Source organism: Candoia aspera, chromosome 3, assembly GCF_035149785.1.
Source record: "Candoia aspera isolate rCanAsp1 chromosome 3, rCanAsp1.hap2, whole genome shotgun sequence".
In the NCBI taxonomy this organism is placed as follows: Eukaryota; Metazoa; Chordata; class Lepidosauria; order Squamata; family Boidae; genus Candoia; species Candoia aspera.
The window spans coordinates 161428782-161445099 of record NC_086155.1 but is presented as its reverse complement, the minus strand read 5'-3'; the positions used below and the strand labels follow the sequence as shown (position 1 = coordinate 161445099).

The 16318-nt window shown below is 41.8% G+C and overlaps 1 long non-coding RNA gene across 2 annotated transcripts in view; it reads left to right on the top strand.

The window, feature by feature from the left end:
* The window catches only part of LOC134494175 (uncharacterized), a 58889-nt gene extending 46573 nt beyond the window's left edge, over positions 1–12316 (top strand). Inside the window, exons 1-4 of one of the 2 annotated variants that reach the window (XR_010067645.1) lie at positions 9005–10049; positions 10910–11078; positions 11514–11579; positions 11900–12316. This is a non-coding gene — a long non-coding RNA (uncharacterized LOC134494175). Of the gene's footprint in view, positions 1–9004; positions 10050–10909; positions 11412–11513; positions 11580–11899 lie in introns of those variants that run through there. The other variant, XR_010067646.1, reaches the window with a different exon arrangement.
* The last annotated feature ends 4002 nt before the right edge of the window (positions 12317–16318 follow it).

Here is a 16318-nt window from a genome sequence, read left to right as displayed (position 1 = left end):
GGCAGGGAATGTAGTCATAAAAGTGCTCAGAAGCAAATAGCTTGAAGGAAGTATCTGAATATTTGTTTCACACCTGCACAGAGAGAATAAAGTGACAACTGAGTTAAAATATTATTTTCCATTTAAAAAATAATGGTTTATAATAGGAGAGTTGTGAATTGACTAAAATGATTGTCATCCAATATACTACCTACAAATCTTGCTTATATGGTAGTCCTCGTTTAGTGATCACCGTTGGGACTGACAACTTGGTCATTAAGCGAAGCAATTGCTAAGTGTAACCATGAGTTGAATGATCTTACTTCAGCTTTCATTTGCTTTACAGACCTGTGAAGGTTGTAAATGCAAGGATTGGTCGGAAAATTATTTTTTCATTACCATCGCAACTGTGAACGGTTGCTAAACAAGGCAGATGCTAAATGAGGACTACCTGTAGTATAAAAGACAAGGTTCCTATTTTATACATTGTGAATGTGCTTTTTATTCTTAAAAAAAAATCTTGGGAGATTTGTTTGTTTGTTTGTTTGTTTGTTTGAAAATTGGCTTCCCACATTTTGATGTAAATAAAGTAGTTCACTCTACTGATTAAAATACATTCTGTTCTACTTCACACCGGCAGTTTCAAAAGGAGTCTGCCCTATGGGATTTGATGGGATGAAAGAGAAGGAAGCTTATAAATCTTGTTCATGGAACTCATTTTATGTAGCAATTACCTTGTACCTCTCCTGTATTTTGTAAACCAAGAAATTGGTTGGGTTTTTTTTGAAGAAGTGTAAATAAAACTTATTCCCAGGTGGTTGGATTTGCCCAATTCCAGCAAATCAGTTTTCCAAAGGTAAGAATCCAGCACAAATGAACACATACAGGAAAAAAGAAAATGTTTTGAGAAATTATTTCACTGCAGCCCTGCCAACTTCATTTGAGATTCTGGATTTATAGTTGGAGGAACGTAGTTTTAAGGCAAAATATTTCAATAGTTACAGGGAAACACTATGCTGATCCATGAGATTTTTTGAAGATAATGATACAAACAGATAAAAGAAAAAAGTGGAAGTTGAATGCCGATATAGTAGCAATGATCATTTATCATCTGTTCAGTTAACATCTTTGCAAGAGACACAGGGCAAAATTTTGCATAACTTTTCAGCCAGCTGCCTTGATTTTGCCATTCTGTAAAGCTGCAGCTTCAGAATACATCTAATACTCTTCCCCATTCCTCACTCCCTTCCAAGAGTGGGATAAAAGTGCTTTAAGTCGTTTTTCAAAAATCATGTTAAGTAAATATTAGGGCTCAATTACCTAACTTTTGAAAAAGCATTTGAAAAATGTGAATTAGTAAGAGTAGACTAGTGTTAGAAAGAACCAATAGAGAAGGGACTGTGATGGTTTGTAGTGGAGGCAAGAAAGGAAGACAACTTTAATTCTTTCTTTCCATCTTTCCCATCTTGTGTTTTTCATTCTCCATCCCATCTGCCCTCTTCCTCTGTTGGGTAGCTGCACCAGAATGCGCTGTCTTTAGCAGTGCATACTGGATGAAACAGGAGGACTATCTGGCTGTGATTTTGCTCCAGAGAGGTAATCCTGCTCTGATGACCACATTTCTGGTTGTCTCTGGTGCATCTAAAGCCCACTTTTTCTGGCAAGGCTTGGATTTTCCCTCTCCCCACCCTTAGTTCTTATCCTCTCCTAAAAGTAAGTCCAAATACGTGTGACTAACCTGAATGCATATACTACCTACAATCTCTGGAGTGAGGCAGTTTATAAATCAGACGTGCATCATAACATACATGAATATTCTTCCTCTGTGTATGTGAAGCATTGAGAACTGCAGACTGGACAACCAACATGTAAAAGGTATCTCAGCTCACAGAAGGAAGGAGGGCATGGGAAACATTTCAGGTTTTCCAGAGAGTAGAAGGAAAGAAGGGGAGAAATACTTTCAGTCTTGCAAGATTCTGTTAGTATAATCTTACATTAAAGATAGAGCTAGTATCTATCTTTACTCCTGGTTGTGCTTCTTGTCTGGACTACCTTGCAAGTCTAACACTTAGACATGAAGCCAGCTTGGTGACTTTGAGCCAGTCATTCTTTCTTAGCCCTAGGAAGAAAGCAATGGCAAACCACTTCTGAAAAAAGTTGCCAAGAAGATTGCATGAGTTTGTCAGTGTGGTTGCCAGAAGTCAAGACTGACTTGAAGGCACAAAAGGAAAAACAAATCAATGGTTATAATGGGAGAGGAAAGGTAAGTCCTATGGATGTTCCTTTTTGAGTTTTGCACAGTTCAGTTATCACACCCTTACTCTTTAATTGAGGAAGTCATCTGTTGGTTCAGGATGAGGTTTCATCAGTATGCTGGTGATAACCCAGCTGTACTTCTCACCAAGGCAAGATTGGAGATGCTATGGAATCCTTAACACAGTATCTGGATGCTGTGGGGGCTTGGATGGGATAACACAAGCTGTAGTTGAATCCCAACAAGACAGAGCTGCTGTTTATCCAGAAATCATATGGTTCTCTGCTTCAGTTTTAACTCTGAATGGGTGGCACTTCCATGAAGTAGCAAGTCCATAATTTGGGAGTTCACCTAAACTCACTGGTAGTGCTGGATTTGCTGGTGGAAGCCTTGGCTAGGGGCTATCTTTGCTTAGCTTCAACTGGTGCACCAGTTGCAGCCCTATCTAGAGTGGGAGGCCCTGGCAATAGTAATTCATGTCCCCATCATCCCTATCATCACTAGAGTATTGGAACACTTCTTACATGAGGCTGCCTTTGAAGACTACTGAAACTGCAATTCCTGCAAAATGCAGCAGCCCATATGGTGACGAAAAGAGCTGCTGCAGCCACATTGCACCTGGATTCTGGGTATTGCATTGGCTTCAGTGATAGGTTTCCAGAAACCATCCAAAGTGTTGGTTACCTACAAAGCCCTACATGGCTCAGCTCATAGCAGTCTTGAAGATCTCCTTTTTCAGGTGGAACGGGCCTGCTTTATGCCCAGGTGGCTTGCTCACTATTCTATACATTCTTAAGATAAGAGGGCTGGAAGCCTGAAAATAATGTTTCTCTGTGGTGGCTCCCATCCTGTGGACCAACTTCACCCAAAGAATTGGTTGGCACCTATCTTGGCATCCTTCTAGAAGGTGGCTTGAAAAGAATTCTACCAGAGGGCCTTTGAGTTATAACTTGCTGCCATGTAACTAAGATTGGTGCCTTGAATGCCATTTCTATTATTTTATTATCCTATTGCTTGTTTTTTAATTGATTTTAAGCTTGAATTGGATTTTATTGTATTTTTGGTTTTATTTGCACTGTAAATTGCTCAAGCAGCCACAGCTTTGGCTGGCAACCACAGATTCTGAGCATGTGCTGTGATGAACCAATCAAGAGAGATCTTGAAATGTCATTTTCATCAAAGCAGCATGACATGCCTCTGGAGGATGAAACTCTTTGGGAAGGATAAAAACAACAATAACAATAGCATGCATAGAAGTATGCAAAACATTTTAGATTCAGACTATTGAAAATTCAAAACACTCTATTTTGAGTTCGAAGTAGTTGTTTTTGCCCAACCATTTGCAGAACTGTTTTGAGTTCAGCACCCATCTAGAATGATCAGAACAACCTGTACTGAACACAAAATAACTCTTTTTAACTCAAAACAGGACATTTATGCTCGAAGTCTGGATCCTGTGTTCTCAGGTGTGAAGAAGTGTTCAGGGGAGAATAATTACAATTGCCCACCCACAGGCCATTGAAGTGACAATATGAAATGTGTTATTTCCAGAACAGAAGTACTTCCAAAATGGAAAATATATACTGTAGTTCAGTGCAATCAATGAACCAATGAACATAAAACTTATAAAATGACCATGAATTTCAGCAAATTTGGTATGCCATTTTAAAAACAAATAATATACAGCAGATCATTTTTATCTCATCCAAATCTACCTAGTTACTTTAGGCATGTAATCCAGTCTGAAAGCACTGGAACACCTTCTTATCTTTAATATATTTACACTCCCATTTTACAGATAGGGAACTACTAGAGAGAACAAAAGTTGTATTTGGTTGAAATAATCACTGCATGGAAATGATGGTTAGTGAATGCTTGTTGGAGAGAAAAAAAATAAACATCCAATGGCAGTTTCAACATTTTAATAGACCCTTGATTTTTTTTTCAGTTGGTCAGGTCAGGGAAGTGACAAATTCTACTATATCTATACAAAAGCTATAGGAGAATCTCTTTGTGGGAATAACTGACAAGAGCATTTAATCCACCTTTTCTTCACACATGAGTTCTGCCTGCTTCTCTTTAACTTTTTAAACTGAGTTAGCTTAGCCCGCCACTTCTCTTGTAACCTCATTCATGTTATGAGCAAAATTCTCTACAGATGGCTATTTTCTCAAAAAAGTAACAAATGAAAGAAAAAAAAACAAAGAGAAAGAGAAGAGAAAGAAAAGCTGCTTTAAGAGGCATTTGCAAAATTGGACAAGAATTTCCCAACCAGCTTGCATCTCTGAAAAGATAAGCTCTGGTCAACTGAGCCCCAATTCTTCTGTCTCCACTTTGTGATATGTTTTATGATCTCAGACACAGCAGATTGTTAGCCTGCAATGTTTGGAAATAGTAGATGATTAAACCTTCTGGCCAGGTGTAAATGCAACCTTTGTCTTCCTCAAGCTGTATGAGAATTACCTTCCTTCTCAAAATTCCCACCTGGCATTGGCACCGTGAGCCTTAGAAAATAACCTCATCATAGAGGCAAAATCTGACCTTCTGATGTTTCTAATTTATTAACATATCAGTTTGGGTTATCCTGAGATTCAGGAAAAGTGCTGAGCAAGCCACTGAAAAAACAGAAAGAATGTGCCCTCGGAGTTGTGAACCCCCTCCTCCACTAGGGAATTTTGTTCCAGGTAAATAATAAAAAGTGTAATGATTTACTAGGCTTTTAAAGTGAACTGAAGGTAAGTTTTCATTGCTTCTCCATCTGAATATTCACTCTGCCCCTTCCCTTCCACCCCACATATACATCCATCATTGTCATAAGACATACTCTTCCTAATCTTAATGTATTTTAGTTCCTTAAGATTTTGGCAGCATTTAGAATCTTACCTTGAAAGTCAGAAAACAATTATGCTGTTTCATCCAGAAATGTTGACATAGACAATACAGGGTAGTTACATGCCTCTGTGTAAGGTTTCTTTCTTTTCACCCTTCAGGTAGATGTATCTTTAGCAGTTGCATGGCAGAAAGATCTTCGTGATTTTTTTCTCCTTGAAGTGGGTAATTCCATGTTGGGAAAATTGTATCTCTTGGAACCGTGCTTGTCAAGGCTGGTATTGCACATGAGGAGCCCTGATTGTATTGTTGGGGATAGGTCAAAAAGAGGATTGGCAACACCATCTTTGGTATGATGGTGTATTGATCTCCTTCTGTGATGTTCTCCTTGAATACAGGCATATGAAACCAGTTTCACAGTATGGTTTCACAAGTACAGAAATGGTTATTCTGTGTCCATGGCCTGTCTCTGGCCTTCAAAGCAACCCCAAAGTGTATGGCAGCAACATTATCAGAGGGGTGCTTTTTTGTATTGGGATGGCTGTAAAGGGCAGTGTGTAGCTTAAGGCACCCATTTTGCCCTTTAAATCACCTTCAAAGCCCACAGTTCTTACCAGGCTGCAAGTGTTGGCCCAAACCACTTTAGTTATGTATATTATGACATCACAGGCCACCACCCTGCAGCACTCAAAGGCCCAACAAATTAGAAACGCAGTTTAAATCTTCTCTCCACTGTCATCCAGATAATTTATAAACATTCCAGAGCTCAGAAGACAGTCCTTGGGCTTCCCATCCAAGACTTCTCTCAAGGCTGATTCAACCAGTCATTAGATGTGGTTATTCAGTCAGCAGTGCTTTTATCTAGCCTACACTGCAGCAGTCTGTCAATAAGGATATCGTAAGAAACTGAAGCCCCCAAACTTTATGCATCCCCATTCATCTACAACCTCTCCCCTATGGTAAATTGTGTCTTCCTCTGCAAATGCCCAATGATTCAGAATTTCAAGCATTTTGCTAGCATGAAATAGTAAATGGAAGCAAATGAATGAGCACATAAAATACAGCTGAGCAATCTAAAAGCCATGGTGTTAACCATGAAATGGGGCCCTTCCCACACTTGGGACCCCAGGCCCAGGCACAAAGCTAGGTTTTCAAGGCCTTCCAGAAAGCCAACAGGGTCAGGGCCATCCTAATCTCAGAAGGGAGGATGTTCCAGAGGGCAGGTGCCACAGCAGAAAAGGCACGCTTCCTGGTCCCCACCAGCCGACATTCCTTGGCTGACAGGACCTGGAGCATGCCCATCCTGCTGGACCAGATTGGATGGGCAGAACTAACTGGGAAAAGACGGTCCCTAAGGTAACCTGGTCCCAAGCCATGAAGGGCTTTAAAAGCGACAACCAGCACCTTGAATTGCACCCGGAAGCACACCGGCAACCAATGCAGCTCCCGAAGCAGGGGTGTTACATGTGCTGAGTAGCCGACACTATTTACAACTTAGGCAGCTGCATTTTGTACCAGCGGAAGCTTCTGAATGCTCTTCAAGGGCAGCCCCATGTACAGTGTGTTGCAGTAGTCCAAATGGGAGGTCACGAGGGCATGAGTGACAGTGAGTAGTGCCTCCTGGTCCAGGAATGGGCACAACTGGCACACAACCCAAAGGTATGCAAAGGCCCTCTTAGCCACAGCTGCCACCTGCTCTTCCAGAAGGAGCTGTGAGTCCAAGAGGACCTCCAAATAGCACACCGGGTCCATCTGGGGCAGTGCCACCCCATCCAGGACCAAAGATGGAAAAACCTTGGTACCAGATGGCCCAAACACCCAAAGCCACTCAGTCTTGCTTGGGTTGAGCCAGAGCCCATTACGCCCCATCCAGGCCACCACAGCCTCCAGGCACAGGGACAGGACATCCACGGCATCACTCAGACAGCCCAGGGTGGAAATATAAAGCTGAGTATCATCAGCATACGGATGATACCTCACCCCAAACTGTCAGATCACCTCACCCAGAGGCCTTATGTAGATGTTGAATAAGCGGGGCAAGAGAACCGATCCTTGTAGCACCCCACACAGTAGGGGCCAGGACTGGACCTCTCCCCTCCCACCAACACCAACCGGAACTGACCCCGGAGAAGGAGGAGAACCAGCAACACACAGTGCCACTTACCCCCAACTCCTGAAGCTGGTCCAGAAGGATACCATGATCGATGGTATCGAAGGCCGCTGAGAGGTCAAGGAGAGCAAGGATGGCCGCACTGCCCCCATCCCACTCCTGCCAGAGGTCACCCAAGAGCACGATCAATGCTGTTTCAGTCCCATATCCCAGCCTGAATCCTGACTGAAAGGGGTCCAGATAATCTGCTTCATCCAGAGCCCTTTGAATCTGCTGTGTGACCACTTTCTCAACAACCATCCCTAGAAAGGGGAGGTTGGAAACTGGACAGAAACTAACGAGATTGGATGGGTCGAGCGATGGCTCCTTCTGGAGGGGTGCACCACCACCTCCTAAAGAGCTGGCAGGACCATCCCTCCCTCAAAGAGAAATTAACCACCACCCAGACCCAATCATGTGTCTTCTCCCGAGCAGCCTTGACCAGCCAGGAGGGGCACGAATCTAACACAGAGGTGGCTGAACTAACAGCTACAAGAACCCTGTCCACTTCCTCAGGTTCAATGGGCTCGAACTTCTCCCAGATAACCATGCAAGACTCAGACCCCTTAGCCCCCACTGGCCCTGCATCAAGGCTGGAGTTCAACGCAGAGCGGATGTGAGCAACTTTACCTGCCAGATGCTCAGCGTATTCTTCACGACAGGTCTGAAGGTAGACCCCCGAACTACTCCCTCCAAGGAGAGTCTGGGCCACCTGAAACAGGGCCGCTGGGTGGCTATCTGCAGATGCAACAAGAGTGGAGAAATAGCCACATTTTTCCACCCTTACTGCCACGAGGTAGGCTGTAATAGCAGCTCTAGCTTGTGTTCGATTGTCTTCACTCCCCATCTTCCGTCAGTGGCACTCCAGGCGTCTCTTAGCCCTGTTAAGCTTCCTCAGCTCCTCCATAAACCATGGGGAGCCACGGGAGCCATGGGCACGGAGAGGCCACTCAGGCACGATCCAATCCAAAGCTATGGCTACAAGAACCCTGTACAAGCTACAAGAACCGCTGTCTCATTCCACGCGGCCACCAAGGCCTCGGCTGGACCGTACAGCAGACTTCCCGGAAAAACCCCAGGCTCCCTCTAAAACCCAACTGGGTCCATCAGTTGCCTGGGGCGGGCCGATCTAACAGGCCCAGCCTCCCTGTGGAGGGGGGTGGTGCCAGAGAACTGGAGGCTCACCAGGAAGTGGTCTGACCATGACAGGGGAGAAACCTCTCATGACATAGGAGAAAACTCCTATGGCACCAAACAAAAGCTGCAACCCACAGCATTGCTATAGGGCAGTGTTTCTCAACCTCAGCATCTTGAAGATGTGTGGACTTCACCTCTCAGAATTCCACACATCTTAAAGTTGCTGAGGTTGAGAAACACTGCTATAGAGCAATGGCTTAAAATACTTTTTTTTTAATGCCCTATGACTGTACCATTTCTGCTTTGTCCTGGTCCTGGTCCTTGGATCCGGTAGACCCATATAATTCTGCTAAATGCATTTAGAACAGTGCTTTTCAAAGTTGGCAACCCTAAGGTGTGTGGCCTTCAACTCCCAGAATTCCCCAGCCAGCATGCTGGCTGAGGAATTCTGGGAGTTGAAGTCCATACTTCTTAAAGTTGCCAACTTTGAAAAACACTGATTTAGAACTTCTCTGATCAGCACCCAGTTGTTCAAATTCACCATGTCCCGTTTTTCTTAATCCTCATCTTCCACCATCTTTTTCAGGTTACTTTTCCAAGACTACCGACTGCTCATTGTCTTGGATACCTCAGTGTTCCCTACTCCATTATTCCCTGACTCTCAAAGGCATTTTCTAACACCAGCCATCTTCTGTGTTTTAAATCTAAGCTAAAGTGCCAAATTAAGTTCCCTCACTGAACATCTCTGTTATTCCCTCAGCAAATGAATATTCCAAGCAGCCAAACAGTCACTCCAACCAGTCAGTATTGGAAGGTTCAATTTCATATCTGAAAGAAGAAGTAAAAGAAGGATTGCCCCACATGGAAACTACAGAAGCAACTGAGACCGCTCTTAAAATGGCTAGCTGAAAGCAGACGCAACCTGGCTCCATGTTACATTTAGGCCACAATTTCCCTTCTTCTTAATACAATAACCTTATTAATTGTTAAATGAGCCTTGTGAACGTTCTTCATAGTTGAGAGGAATATATTTTATGCTATCTGAACACCAACTGGGCATTTAGCCATAAAGGGTGAGGGCAGTTGCAGTGCAGAGTGAGTTTTCCATCTCCTCCAATCCTGCAATTTGGCTCCAAGTTTTTAATCTACTCTTTGCAAGTAAGCAAAGCAAAACTAGGCAAATCTGAATGTTGAAAGCTGTCAGCTACATGAGCAATGTCAGTGGGGGCCAAGTATCGTGGGGCTGACAGCTTGTCAGAGTCAGAGGATATATTCTGGGCCAGTAGTCAAGTTAGTGAACATTCTCTACAGCTCATTGTGTCCTTGGCTCTTGTGATAGCAGTGAGGACATTCAAGGGAGCCAAGCCCTCCAGTTGAACTAGGCAGAGCATCCGTATATGTCTTTATTAGCTTCCATCTAGCCTTCCTTTCCCCTTAAAAAAATGTGCAACCAGAATCTTTCCACTTTTCCCCCTTCTTCCCTCCCAAACCACTTTTACTTTATTCTTAAGGGGGTTATATACATGTGTTTAAAAGTTTGGTTTTTCATTTTTATCTTGGCAGCAGGGCAAAGTGCTGGTAGTTGTACCATGCTTTCACTCCCAGTGAATGAAAAACATGCATTGTCCTGATAAGAGGGTGGCTGAGGAACCCTCAAAGGGAAGCTGAACAGAGCCCACATGGCCTGGACTCTACTGGTTTGTGAGAACAAAATCCAGTATGTCAATCTGACAGAGTTTCCTTGCAACGCTGAGGCTGTTTAATGGCAATTTTCCTTCTGGAGCAAATAGCAACCACGAGAATCCTTGATTCATATCAGCAAAGGACTGGAGAAGACCATCTAGTCCAGGGACTGGCAGAATTGTGCTTCCCAATGGTTTGGAATACAGCTCCCACCATCATTTGCAATTAGCTAATTGGTTGAGGCTGATAGATCACCCAGGAAGGGCTCCAGATTGCTAACCCCAGTTCTAATCTAATCCCCCTTCACAAAGCAAGAAATCTAGAGTAACTATCTCTCCAATATATGTCTAGCTTCCACTTAAATGCCTAAATAATGTGATCTGGCACATTTACGCAAGATATATTGCCGTTTTAGTGGCTAGGAGAAGCTTGATCAAATGGGTGATGGCAATTATGAATACACTTTTGATATTTTCCCAGAGCAAACTGGAGGAAAAAAAAATCACTCTTGTGGATAACTCCTGGCCAGTCTCTTATGATGAATTCTGGAGCAAGGGTTCTTTGGTTCACAGTGACAATTCAGCTCCAAGCTTTCCTTTCTGTGGCTCCCATGGATCCTTGTTATATGGCTTCAGGCCACATTTAAAGATTAAAACATCCCTGGTCACTTAGGTCAAGAACTAGGCTTGGGAAAGTATTCCAGGTTCATTTAAGTAGGAACAGGAAATAGAATGATGAATCCTCAACAGAAGCACTTCAAACAGCAACATTTTACTGCAGATTGCATTTAATTACTAATACTATTTCCTAGGACTTAGGTTTTTGTTTTTATTCTTTTAATATCATTAATGTGATTGTTTTAATATAACCCTGTTTAGGCATAAGAAGAAGCTAGCAGTCCCTCTGAAGCAAAGTTATTCATCAAAGGCACCCCTGCTTTTCAGTAGCTGGTATCTAGTATCTTCCTGCATGTTTGTTTTCAGAAGCATTCTACTCTGTGAATGGAAGAGGACCCCAGTTAACATGAGAAAACTTTATCTTCCTTTTGTGAGATCCAGTATACATGTTTATGACTCCCTTGTCAAGGTGCATAAATAGCAGCCATCTTAACTACTGATCACAAAGGAATATTGTTATTTTGTCAGTCCTGCATTTACTGCCAAGCAGTATAATTGTGACTCCAAATTATAGCATTTTGGAAGGGAGAAGAAACAAGGATGCATTTACACACAAAATCATATTATTTCTTCTGAATTCAATAAGGATCAAATTACTTGAACGTAAAAAATTGTATTGCAGAAGGCCATTTTTCCTTTAATAAAATGAAAATAATTTAATTAAAATGACCAATTTTAATTAAATTAAAAGGCAATCAGACAATAATAAATACAAAGTGTGTGAAAAAATATACTAATAAATAACATAGAAAATGTTTATAAATGACTATTTATTTATTAGATATATTTCTCAACTTCCATTCAGGAACTCAACCGGCATGTAGCACTGCCTCTACCTATTTTTTCCCCACAACAACATCAACCCTCTACAGTAAGTTGGGCTGAGAGAGAGTGACTGGTCCAAAGCCACCCAGAGATCTTTCATGGCTGATGTGGTCTAAAACCTGGTTCGCTCTAGTCCCTGTCCAACATTTTATAGCCATTTTAAATACCATTATGAGTTCTGTTGACTTCTAATACATTACAAGACAAAGAGAATTGTACTCTTTGGGGGAAGTGCTGGGAAATTTCATAGGAATCCTTGAACTCTCCCCGAATCCTTGAAAAATCCTTGAATTTTTATTGATTATAAATATTTCAATAATTTCTAGTACCTCTTGGTAAATTAATCTTCTCACATGTTTTTTTCAGTGCTGTCCTGTACAACTCTTGCTGTTTGAGGTGTGGGTGCATGTGGTGCCCCTGAGTCTTCTTTTACACTTGCCGCTTGCTATAAATAGCACTTTTTCTTCAAACATTCAACTTTCTCAGGAGATTTTGTTTACAGCTCTAAACGTTTGATAAAGATGTTGGGTTAAATGCAGAACAGCCAGTTTAAATACCAGAACATGTCAGTCTTGTAAAAGTATCTCACTCTTTATTAGAACCATCAAGTGGAAACAAAACATTTAGAAGTGTATGCAATCCAGTAATGTAAGCTTTCTTAAAAACATTATATAGATATAACAATGAATTACAGTATTTGAGAGTTGCTGTTAAAAATCTGAAAAAAAAGCAATGAACATTACTGTAAATGCAATGCAGCTTGTAAATGCCATTATCAGAGTTATCCAGTTTTGTTATATAGATTCATAGATCTCTATGCATTATTGTTCATTATTGTTCATATAATACTGAGACAGCATGTACCAATACATCAATATTGCCAATGGAGATGAAGCATATTCAGGTAGACAAATGTTTGGGAGAAAAAACATGGAATTCAATCCCAGGCTAGACATACTGAATTTAAGATGGCACTGGCAAGGAAACATTGTGGAAGAAATAGTCCATAGATGGTGTGGGTGAAACCTGAGAGGGGAGAGTAATCTGGAGCAAAGTGCAACATCTAGATCAAAGCAACATCTGGAAATACGACTACATGGAACAATGATACAGTTTAGAAAGTCAAAGGTGTCTTAATATGCTAAATAAATTACTTGAATGTACTTTCTACTCTTCAGATAATTATTTCATTCAAGTTGAACATGAAAACATTTTGTTGTTGTTTATTCATTTAGTCGCTTCTGACTCTTCGTGACTTCATGGACCAGCCCACGCCAGAGCTTCCTGTCGGTCGTCAACACCCCCAGCTCCCCCAGGGATGAGTCCATCACCTCTAGAATATCATCCATCCATCTTGTCCTTGGTCGGCCCCTCTTCCTTTTGCCCTCCACTCTCCCTAGCATCAGCATCTTCTCCAGGGTGTCCTGTCTTCTCATTATGTGGCCAAAGTATTTCAGTTTTGCCTTTGATATCATTCCCTCAAGTGAGCAGTCTGGCTTTATTTCCTGGAGGATGGACTGGTTTGATCTTCTGGCAGTCCAAGGCACTCTCAGAATTTTCCTCCAACACCACAGTTCCAAAGCATCTATCTTCCTTCTCTCAGCCTTCCTTATGTCCAGCTCTCGCAGCCATATGTTACTACAGGGAACACCATTGTTTTAACTATGCGGACCTTTGTTGTCAGTGTGATGTCTCTGCTCTTAACTATTTTATCGAGATTGGTCATTGCTCTTCTCCCAAGGATTAAGCATCTTCTGATTTCCTGACTGCAGTCAGCATCTGCAGTAATCTTCGCACCTAGAAATACAAAGTCTTTCACTGCTTCTACATTTTCTCCCTCTATTTGCCAGTTATCAATCAAGCTGGTTGCCATAATCTTGGGTTTTTTGAGGTTTAGCTGCAAGCCAGCTTTTGCACTTTCTTCTTTCACCTTCATCATAAGGCTCCTCAGTTCCTCTTCACTTTCAGCCATCAAAGTAGTATCATCTGCATATCTGAGATTGTTAATGTTTCTTCCAGCAATTTTAACTCCAGCCTTGGATTCCTCAAGCCCAGCATGTCGCATGATGTGTTCTGCATACAAGTTGAATAGGTAGGGTAAGAGTATACAGCCCTGCTGTACTCCTTTCCCAATCTGAAACCTGTCCGTTGTTCCATGGTCTGTTCTTACTGTTGCTACTTGGTCGTTATACAGATTCTTCAGGAGGCAGACAAGATGACTTGGTATCCCCATACCACTAAGAACTTGCCACAATTTGTTATGGTCCACACAGTCAAAGGCTTTAGAATAGTCAATAAAACAGAAATAGATGTTTTTCTGAAACTCCCTGGCTTTTTCCATTATCCAGCGGATATTGGCAATTTGGTCCCTAGTTCCTCTGCCTTTTCTAAACCCAGCTTGTACATCTGGCAATTCTCGCTCCATGAATTGCTGAAGTCTACCTTGCAGGATCTTGAGCATTACCTTACTGGCATGTGAAATGAGTGCCACTGTTTGATAGTTTGAACATTCTTTAGTGTTTCCCTTTTTTGGTATGGGGATATAAGTTGATTTTTTCCAGTCTGATGGCCATTCTTGTGTTTTCCAAATTTGCTGGCATATAGCATGCATTACCTTGACAGCATCATCTTGCAAGATTTTGAACAGTTCAGCTGGGATGCCGTCGTCTCCTGCTGCCTTGTTATTAGCAGTGCTTCTTAAGGCCCATTCAACCTCACTCTTCAGGATGTCTGGCTCTAGCTCACTGACCACACCGTCAAAGCTATCCCCGATATTGTTATCCTTCCTATACAGCTCTTCTGTATATTCTTGCCACCTTTTCTTGATCTCTTCTTCTTCTGTTAGGTCCTTGCCATCTTTGTTTTTGATCCTACCCATTTTGGCCTGGAATTTACCTCCGATGTTTCTAATTTTCTGGAAGAGGTCTCTTGTCCTTCCCATTCTATTGTCTTCTTCCACTTCCATGCATTGTTTGTTTAAAAATAATTCCTTATCTCTTCTGGCTAACCTCTGGAATTTTGCATTTAATTGGGCATATCTCCCCCTATCGCCGTTGCCTTTTGCTTTCCTTCTTTCTTGGGCTACTTCTAGTGTCTCAGCAGACAGCCATGTTGCCTTCTTGGTTTTCTCTTTCTTTGGGATGTATTTTGTTGCCGCCTCCTGAACAATGTTGCGAACTTCTGTCCATAGTTCTTCCGGGACCCTATCTACTAAGTCCAGTCCCTTAAATCGATTCTTCACCTCCACTGCATATTCCTTAGGAATATTAGTGAGCTCATATCTAGCTGATCTGTGGGTCTTCCCTAATCTCTTTAGTCTGATCCTAAATTGTGCAAGAAGAAGTTCGTGATCGGAACTACAGTCAGCTCCAGGTCTTGTTTTTACCGACTGTATAGATGTCCGCCACCTTTGGCTGCAAAGGATGTAGTCAATCTGATTCGGTGTTGTCCATCTGATGAAGTGCATGTATAAAGCCAAAAACATTTACTGTTGCTTTTTCCCAATAGGAAGGTGATTTTAATGACAATCCTCCCCCTCCCTCAAAAAGACATCCTTACCTCCCTTACTAGGTTCTCAACTAATCTAATACCACCTTCCTATTTCAGTGGTAAATCATTTGGGGGGAAAATCACTAGTCTTCCTTTCTAGTTTATAGACTGGAAGCCTAAAATATCAGTATCATTTTTAGCAGTCTGAAGGAGTGTCAGAAAATGTTAGTTTGGGTGGAAACTCAGGCTATTCTTCCAGAATTAGAGGCCCCAACCAAAATAATTAGAATATGCTTAACATAATGTGACAAAGAACATTAGAATGAATGAATGAATTGGAATGAATGAATGAATGAATGAGAAGGAAGACTGAAGTCACAATTGGTAGAAAAGTGAACAGAAAAGAGGGAGCCCAGTGTCTCAAACAGAGCACCCAAGATGCCAGATCTGATGCAATATTATTGTTGTGGGCTACTCCTCTGTCTTCACTGAGGAAATTTTTAAAAAGCATCCCCCAATATCATAATTGCCCAGCTGCTGAGCTGAACTTTTTTTAGTATTATCCTATAATTTCATTAATTTTGAAGAACAGAGGTTCCCAATTCATTTCCAGGTACTTTATTTCTGCTTTCTTGCCTTGAATTTGTGCTGCCTAACTGGCCCATAATAATACTTCAAAGATGTTGACTTCTGCAGTAGTTCAGTAGTTGTCTCCTCTTTAATTTAAGATTGAAACCTTGGAAATACATTATTTGCTCCCCGCAAGAAGAGTAGCAACAAGTCAGGCAAGGTCAGACATCTGCTACTTTCTCTACTTCTTATCCATAATGTTGCAGGCATCAAGGTCTTCCTGCTCATGAGCACCACCAAATCCTTGAAGATGATACAGGCTGACAAATTTTCTCGTCTAGTCATAATAGATGTCCCGCTGCTGGAAGAGGAGGAATGCAGTGCTGTTCTAGCAGAACCAAAGGGAATGCTGACATTTACTTCAGTTAAAATGCCGGCTCCCCTGCTCTGTAACCAAACCGGAGGCACAAAGGCTCAAATTAAGAATTAATACAAAAGCTAAGAACTTATACAAATACATCTAGCAATTTCACTATGTTCTGATTCACTTCAGCTTTTGTGACCCATCATAAGACAGAAGAGGTAGAGAGAGAATCAGACACAGACACACACATATTGTAAATTATTAAAAATAACTTCTATTCCAGTCATTAAACATGCTTGTTTCCTGTGCCTTGCCCAATTTCTGAAAAGGAAAACTTTGGGGTCACCATCAAGAATGCTTCT